The sequence below is a fragment of the Phocoena phocoena genome, chromosome 1 (genome assembly GCF_963924675.1).
Source record: "Phocoena phocoena chromosome 1, mPhoPho1.1, whole genome shotgun sequence".
NCBI classification, from domain to species: Eukaryota; Metazoa; Chordata; class Mammalia; order Artiodactyla; family Phocoenidae; genus Phocoena; species Phocoena phocoena.
The window spans coordinates 74,749,846-74,758,889 of record NC_089219.1 but is presented as its reverse complement, the minus strand read 5'-3'; positions in this window follow the sequence as shown (position 1 = coordinate 74,758,889).

Sequence of the window (9,044 nt, the reverse complement as noted above, 5' to 3'; positions counted from 1 at the left end):
ACATCGCACAAGAGCAGAGGGACAGCCAGCTCCAAATGATAATATTTGAAAAGCCACAGGGAGCCTCTGTTGCTGTCGAGTTAGAATTGCTCGTCTTTCATGTGATTAAAGAAGCCCTCGTGTGGTTCTTTTCTTTTCCTTAGAGACATACCAGGGTGTCTCCTCTCCTACTACAGCACTGAATGGTTTTTAAGGTTTCTAAGTAGACTGCATTTACATCTGCTACTCATTCTCTAAATGAAAGGCACGCTGAAACACATTAATGAGCGTCCTGATTACTGCAGCCCTTGAGAAATTAATTAATGACAATGCAGTGTGCACGTGACATTCCCCCTGCTTCCCAAGATGAGTCGGAGAGCCCAGGAGCTGCATCCAGCCCCAACCGAGAGCCGCCACACACGTCTTCAGCCAAGGGTCTGGACACATTTTGAGTTGCTTTTCCTAGAGAATGCTATTCCCTGGATAATTAAGCAATAGTGTCTTTCTCATGGCCTGGAGTTTTCCCCCTAAACTAGGTGGTCTTAGCTGGAAGAGCCTTTAGTTTGTCTCGTTTCTTTTCCTTCTTCTTGTTTTTTGTTTATTTTTGTTTGTATGTTTGTTTTTAGAAACCAGTATTAAGCACCATCTCTTACCTGGTCTTTCCCTTATAAAATAACCCACACTTAAATGGTGCTTATTTTGTCAGGGACTCTGTGTGAACACATTTATTTATTCAATCTCACAATAACTCTGGGGTAGGTGCTGTTATTATCCGTGTCTTATAAAGAGTGAAATAAAGGAACAGAGCTGTCAATTAAGTCACTTAAGGTCACACACCTAGTAAGTGGCAGAGTCAGAATCTGAACTCAAGGGACTGGCTCAGAATCCATGCCTTAACGACTAATCACATCTACACCTACCCAAACATTTGTATTTTGGGTCAAGTTTTTAAAATCCAAAATGTGTTTATTGAGGTGGTTTCTTATTTATCTTGATTCGGGGTGCTTTCTGTGCTGCTTCTGTCCGAAGGGACATCCTTCAATGACCTTGTTTTGCCTCCCAAACTACTGTTTGAGCATGGATAAATACCGGGTAATTATTTTTTTTTTTTTTGCGGTATGTGGGCCTCTCACTGTTGTGGCCTCTCCCGTTGCGGAGCACAGGCTCCGGACGCGGAGGCCCAGCGGCCATGGCTCACGGGCCCAGCCGCTCCATGACATGTGGGATCTTCCCGGACCGGGGCACGAACCTGTGTTCCCTGCATCGGCAGGTGGACTCTCAACCACTGCGCCACCAGGGAAGCCCAATACTGGGTAATTTCATAGCATCCAAGCATTTCACATCCAGAGACAGGAGTTGGGCTCTGCACCAGGAGTTTTGTTTGTGTTTTTTTCTTCTCTTCTGGGGAGGGATGAAGGAGATCCTTCCTAAGAAGCATATTCTCAGGCTGAAGAGGGTGGAAGGAAGTTGACATTTTTTAGATGAGGATCCAGAGGCTCAGAGAGGTCTATTATCTGCTCAGGGTCATGCAGATTGGTTTTTGTTGTTGTTGTTTTCTGTGTGTGTGTGTGTGTGTGTGTGTGTGTGTGTGTGTGTGTGTATGTGTGTTTTCTTGGTCTGACTCTGCAAAACTACAAACTGGCTGCTTCCAAGTTGCTGTTCTTTCCACCACACTGCACTGTGTCCATGCGGTTCTACTGGATGAAGCATTTGCTGAGATGGCTACGCTTTACACTTATTTCTGATCTCAGGGCTAATGTAAGAATGAAGCAACCTTACAAGTGTGAATCCCATATGCCAGGTTCTTAAAAGAGTTGTGCAACTTTTTGGCACCCCCAGGAAGCCCTGAAATAAAGCTGAGGATCAGAGTAGCATTCACGGTCATCCTGGTAGCAGTCACATTTACCTCATAAAAACAGAGAGGCTGCAAAGACTCAGCAAGACACCTCCAGAAGTAGCTTTAGTTGGCCAGTGTTTCCAGGTAAGAGAAAGAAAACAATCCTTAAAAGAAAGCGATTTGCACCAAGAGCAACACGTCTTCCAGGCAACACGCAGCCTCAGAAACCTTCTTTCCCCCGCACAAAGCCCTGTGGGCCTGGGAGCACCCTCCATGCGGTAGCACAGAGCAATGTGGCTTACAGGCTGGGAACAGGGGGGTTTGAACTCAGCCTAGACACAGGCTCAAGCCTCAGCGTTGCCATGTCCTAACTATGAGGTCTGAGGCAAACTAGGTCATTCTTCAGCCTCTGTTTCAGCATCTATAAGCTGGGAGAGTAATGGTACCAGTGTCATAGGACTTTTGTGACCAGACAATATATGTAAGGAGCACACAAGGTGTAACATACACAATAAGCACTTAATAGTAGTAGCTATTCTTAGCGTCCATAGTGCTCGTTGCCAGGTTCTCCCTTCTTCTAAGCACCCACTGCTCCCTCTGAAATGCTCTCCACTCAGGCTTCTGCTCAAAGGGCAGCTCATCAGCAGACCTTCCCTGACCACCCCACCCAGGAGAGCTCGTATCCTCCCACCTTGCTTTATGCTTTTCCTGGTGTGGATCACTATCAGATGCCAGGTTATACAGCCATGTGTTTGTTTGTTGATTGGCTGTCGCCTTCCCAAGAACACTAGCGCCATGATGACAGCAACTGTGTCCGGTTCACTACTGGGTTCTTGGTGGCTAGACCAGTGTCTGCCGTTTGGGGGGTACCAAGTCAGTGCTTCCTGAAGGACCTGAGTACAAGGCATCTCTTCCGAGTAGATTCTGATTCTATACAATGGCACAGCCTAAAAGTGGACGTCGGGCACAGGAGCTGTTGTGTACCTGGGACGAGCCTTGGGTTTCAGGGTGACAGCAGAGTGCCCGAGAGGCCTGACCCTCTGAGGCGCCGAGCTGTGCTCCAGGGATCCCTACACCCCGAAGTGCCCAGCAAACACTGCCCTGGGCTGGAGGGATCCGAATCCACGCGTCGCTTTCTTTGTTGGAAAGTTATAGCCTGAAGTCACTATCGGGCGCCCCCCTCCCCTCTCTCTCAGGATTCATTATGGCTGGTGCAACTTCCTCAAGGACCAAAAAGCACGTCTTAAAAGTGATCCGTGGCAATGGATAGTTTACTGCTTTTACACTCAGGAATGATTTTTTTTAAAAGGCAGCACAGGGCTTCCCTGGTGGCGCAGTGGTTGAGAGTCCGCCTGCCGATACAGGGGACGCGGGTTCGTGCCCCGGTCTGGGAAGATCCCACATGCCGCGGAGCGGCTGGGCCCGTGAGCCATGGCCGCTGAGCCTGCGCGTCCGGAGCCTGTGCCCCGCAACGGGAGAGGCCACAGCAGTGAGAGGCCCGCATACCACAAAAAAAAAAAAAAAAAAAAAATCTTAAAAAAAAGAAGATAGCAAAGGCGGCACATAGCTCAGATCATGATTTTCAATAAGTAAAAGCAAAAGTGAGTTTTGCTCCTGGCTTCTACTGAGGTGTAGCAACCTGTGTTGGTCACACCTCCTCGGCCCCCCAGGGCTGGCACCTGGTGGGTGGGTACGAAGAGCTGCCTCCTTCCTGCTGCTGCCTGGGGAGAAGCCAGAGGATACAAGGCTCAGCGAGCATTCTGCACCCTGGCCCCAGCGCGCCCAGCCTCCTTGGCTCACACACCCCATCAAGATCCAGAGAGAGGGTGAACTGGATACAGTAACGCACCTCAGAGTCACCAGAGCCACCAGCGGGGGTTGATTTGGAGGAGCCTCTAAAGGGCATGTGGTTTCTCCAAAGTGCACAGTGCTTGTAGATTCTAAGCACTTTCAGAGGTTGTGATAAGCAGATGTGTGGCTTCCCTAAGCCTGCATGGAGCAGAGAAATCGAGCAAGAGGAAAAACTAATTAAATAATATAACAAATAGCAAAACAGAGGGCATGCTCTGTCAACTCTAGCACGGCCTAGCAATTCATGCTAGAATTTAGTTAATTTAGATAATTCATGTTCGAATTTAGTTTCCTGCTGGGTAGTGAGATTGGCAAGGTAAAGAAGAAGCTGTCTCTGGTCATTAGCTGTCAATTACTGTCAATGCTGTAGGCAGTATTTCCATGTTAACACACATGTGATATAGCATCACTATGACAGTAACTCTACTGCATAAGGCCTGTGGACAGATGCAATCATGAAGAGATATAATACCACGAATCATGCATTTGGGTGCAGGGAGAACCTGAACTGTCCCGATGATGCAGCAGGGTGGGTCCGGAAGTATGCAGGGAACATGTTTTTCCTTAGCCATTCCACGTAAAATCACAAGTCTGTGTCTCTCTGGAAAAACCTAGCTGGATTTCCTGGGCAACGTTCAGGCCTCTGGCTGTGGATGGGTTGTTTCTATTAATTATTTTCTCCCCGGCTTGGAGTGTTTCTTTGATACACATGGCTCTTATTGAAGGGAACATTTATTTGGGATTTCCTGGGCAAGGTTGTGCCAGAGAAGGAGTGGCCTCCCGCTAGGCAGGGATGCTCTCTCATCGACGTACACAGTTCCCACTGTGGAAAATTAGGATACCGACAATCTGGTGTCCTAACAGTCTCCTGGGAGGCTGGAGAACTCGAGCCACACACCAGATGCTGGTCCCCACCAGACAGGGCCAGCAGATAGCCTGTGACCGTCAGGACTGCAGCCTGGCAAACAGATCTGAGAGCCTATGAAAGAGCTCCACGTTGTAAGTTTCATCCTCAAAACAATCCAGGTGGTGGGAAGCTTTCCTGCTCTCTCCCCTCCGACTCCTGTACCTACTTTGTGCCCCCATGAAACCTGATACTTCGTTCTAACACGGCACTTGTAACATTTTGCCCTGATTTTTTTCCCCATATCTGAAAGCCTCATGAGGACCCATGGGGGAGCCTGAGCCTGGCACAGTGCCCGGAACATAGCAGATAATACATGCTTGTTTGCTTATCTGTCAGAGGACCTTCCTGCTGAGCCTTGGCAGGGTGTGTGTTTATACACGGGAGTAGCCTCTGCCTTATAATCAAATGCATGATGGACCTGAACACAAAATGGGGCCAGGTGTGTAAAGAAATCCAACAAGATAGCTTGGGTCAGGAATGCTTACAAAAATTTCCTGGCCCAATGCTGAGGGCAAGGATGGCTCGAGTACCTGGGATTCAGCTTAGCCTGGTCAGTGGAATGTTCCCTCCTCTCCTGCAGGGCCCTTTGTGGAATCCTGGGAGACAGAAACTTAGCCCCAGGTCTCTGCTGATTGAAAACAAGGTCACCTTTGACAGTGACTTAAGGTCTCTCAGGACCCAAATCATATTCAGTTTCTCACCCTGTGGTGATAATCAAGCTGTGGGAATCAATAATACACCCTTGTGTAGCAGACATCTGGCCTCCTGGGGTTTCTGTGATTGAGGAATGCGCACTGATGGTGGCAAAGAAAGGACTAGCCTACTTGGTTAGATCGGAGTCCTGTGGGAGCTGGGTGGGCCCTGCATGTGAACAGAGAGAAGAGGATGGAAGGGCCTTGCCCTAAGGAGTGGACTGGAAGGCTCACTGCTCCAGAAAAGATGGGCCTTTCCCCAACCTAAAGTGGGATCCAGAGCCCCTTCTCTGCAGCTCTGAGACTTGGTTTGGTCCTTCCTCACTGTGGAGTTGCCCGCCTGTGAAGGGAGGGCATGTGTCGAGGGAACCCCATGCACACTGAGAGCCAGGCCCAGGCTTCCCTGGAGAGGCTTCGTGGCCCACAGAGCTTGAGGAATTCCTTCCTAGCAGCTTGTCAACTTCTCCCACTTTACCCGAGATTTTGGCAACACAGATGCTTTTTTAAAGGGTAGATTTATTTCATTGCAAACAAAAGGGCATTCAGGCCCCAGGGCCCTGGATGGGTCCCAGAGTCTCCCATGCCCACCAGGGCCCAGGCTGCCTTCTCCACCCAGACAGCATCCTCCCTCCTGGGCCAGGCCAGAGGCTCCTGCATGGGCTCAGTGGGGCTGCACTGTCTCCCAGATGAAGGTGAGAAAGATGGATGGACCGCTGCTGGCAACTAGCTCTGTGGGAACACAGAGCCCAGGCATCTGCTCGGGGCAGAAGCTCCAGGTGCCCTGTGAGAAAGCTGTCGGGGCCCTGGATGTGCAGTCAGGGGAGGCTGATGGGCCGGGTGCTGGCTGCCAGCCAGGGAACACAGAATGTTCCTTCACAGAACAGCGAGTCCATCTGGGTGGGCAGCCGCTCCACAGCCAGGCTCGCCTTGGCTGTGCCTTTGCCATTTGGAAGGCCACGAGCTATCATTGTTCTCTCAGATGCCCCTGTGCAAGGCCAAGAAGGCCAGTCCCATTGTCCCCTTGCCCTCCCCTCTGCCCTCCCACCTGCAGCCCAGATGCTCTCCCCCTGCTGCCACCTGTCTTTGTACAAGGCATGTCTTTTATTTTATTTAGTTATTGAATTTTTGAATTTTATTTTATTTATTTTTTATACAGCAGGTTCTTATTAGTTATCTATTTTATACGTATTAGTGTATTTATGTCAATCCCAATCTCCCATGTCTTTTAGAAGTCTTTCGGGACAGGTCGGGAGGAGAAAGGCATGTTTTAATGGGGACATGAGCCATTTATTAAAGTCACCCGGCCAATCTCCTGTCAAATGTTAAGCTTTTCTGCCCCGCAGAAAGGAAGAAACACATCTGTGGAGTGTACACAAAACTGCTCAGAGAGGCTAGGCAGGGAGCCTGCTGCCACAGCACCATCAATTTCATCCTCATCGTCATCAAAAAGCATCTGATTGCCCAGACATCCAATTGAGAGGGAGATTTGGGCAGGAGGCCGCTGAACTTGCAAGGAGGAGGCGTGGATTTCAATCTCTGTCCTAGCTCTGTGCCTCTGAGCATGGCATGGGAAACCAAATTGTCCACTGCTGTTGTACACACAGCCCTCGACCTCCATATATCCCCAGCCCATGCCCATGGCAGACATGGCTAACTAATCCCTCTCCCCAAGAGCCTTAGAACATGGACTCTTTCTTTTTTTTTGGCTGCGCTGGGTCTTCATTGCTGCGCGCTGGCTTTCTCTAGTTGCAGCGAGCAGGGGCTACTCTTTGTTGCGGTGTGCGGGCTTCTCATTGCGGCGGCTTCTCTTGCTGCCGAACACAGGCTCTAGGAGCGCGAGCCTCAGTAGTTGTGCGCGGGCTCAGTAGCTGTGGCTCGCGGGATCTAGAGAATAGGCTCAGTAGTTGTGGCACATGGGCTTAGTTACTCCACAGCATGTGGGATCGTCCCAGACCAGGGATCGAACCCGGGTCCCCTGTATTGGCAGGTGGATTCTTAACCACTGCACCACCAGGGAAGTCCCGAGCATGAACTCTTAACACAGAGCTCCCGACAGCCAATGCCCACTGATTTGAAGGGCACTTAAGATGAAACCTAGTTGCCCTCACTACCCTAGGAATTTATAACCTGGAAATGAAATTTTGTACCAAGGACAGACCAGGACATTAAAAAGAGAGAGAGAGAGAGAGAGAGAGAGAGAGAGAGAGAGAGAGAGAGAGAGAGAGAGAGAGAGAAAGATAGGAAAGGAAAGAAAAAAGCTTAAAAATCAATAAAGAAATAAATTCACCTGAACAATCTGGACTGTCCAGATGAATGATACTTAATTTTTAGGCAAGATATCTGCACTGAATCATTTTATTTGGATAGACCCAGAGTTAGAGAGATATGGAAACATACGTTAAATCAGACGTGTTCTTTCTTCATACATATGGAATTCTAGAAGGGAAGGAACCTTAGTCCAGCCTTTTCATTTCAGAGATGAGGAAATAAAAGCCTCAGGGGTTGTGATTCCCCAGCCCACCCAGCTTGGCGGAGGCCACGACAGAAAAGAACCCAGGTGTTCTGGTTCCCATCCCAGTGCCCTCTCCTCCACTGACTACACTGTCTTGCTTGGCATGAAAAAAAAAAAAAACCCAAACAAAAAAACACAGCTATTTAAGGTACAGGCAATGAATGGTTTTCAATGGTGTTTGTGGTGAAAATTAACAAACCAATGGCCCCCTCACTGAGACCATAAAATATAAAGTACCAAACATTGCTTAATTGAACAGGGGTTCAGAACGCCTTCATTCTGGTGTCACTCCACCACTCCCTATTTGGATACCTAGGGAGAGTCACCTAACCCGTTTTTGACCTGGGTTTTCTTGCCTATACAGTGGACACCAATACTGCTGCCTGTACTTGCCCCACCAGGATATAGAAACAGAAAGCAAAAGATGTGGAACTTCTGGCTCCAGGAAAACAGCAGTCACCATGAGAGGGGTGATGAGCCATCTGGTAGTCTCTGGCATTCCAGGATTAGTGGCAACATTGGGCAAATGTGTGGGATAAATGCACCGCAGCTCAAGGATGGCTCAGGTGCTTCAAAGGAGGGCCAGGCAGGCTTCAGAAATGGTCTTTATTCAGATGGGAATGTCAGGAAAAGGAAAAACTCAGAGGGAGTTTCCAAACGATGAAGACTTGGTCCAAGTTGGCAGGTGACCCAAGGGGTCCTTCCCTTCTCTTTCTTTGTCAGATGTCTCACGGAGGGTTCTGACATCAGCGTAAGGCCTAGGATGGAAACACTGCATGCATGCTTAATGAGTGTTAACTGAGGAACAGCTGATAGCATTGAGGACCAGCGTGTAACAAATTAGCACACGGGGGTAACCCAAACACATTTCCCCATTGCATGTGTCAGGGCACCTCGCTGGGTGTTCCTGACATTCAGAAGCCCGGCTTTGGAAACTCATGCCCACCACACCAGAAATCACATCTATCTGGCACATCTGTACTTTTTCTGCCAAGTATTAATTCACATTTGTAATAAATAAGGCATTTACACAAGTGGAGACATTCAGAGTTCAGGATCTGTTCTGGTTTGAACTTTTCTGCCATCTCTGCCCTGTGTAACATCGGGCAATCATGTAACCTCACTAATCCCTATACTTCTCTATGGCAAGGTCTTTGCCGTAGGAAGTGGCAGTGTGTTCACACAAAATATCTTTCTAGGACGTGAATTAAACACCTGTTTCTCCCAGGTCTGGCAGTTTGCCATACTCCTGCAAAGGAAGGGCTG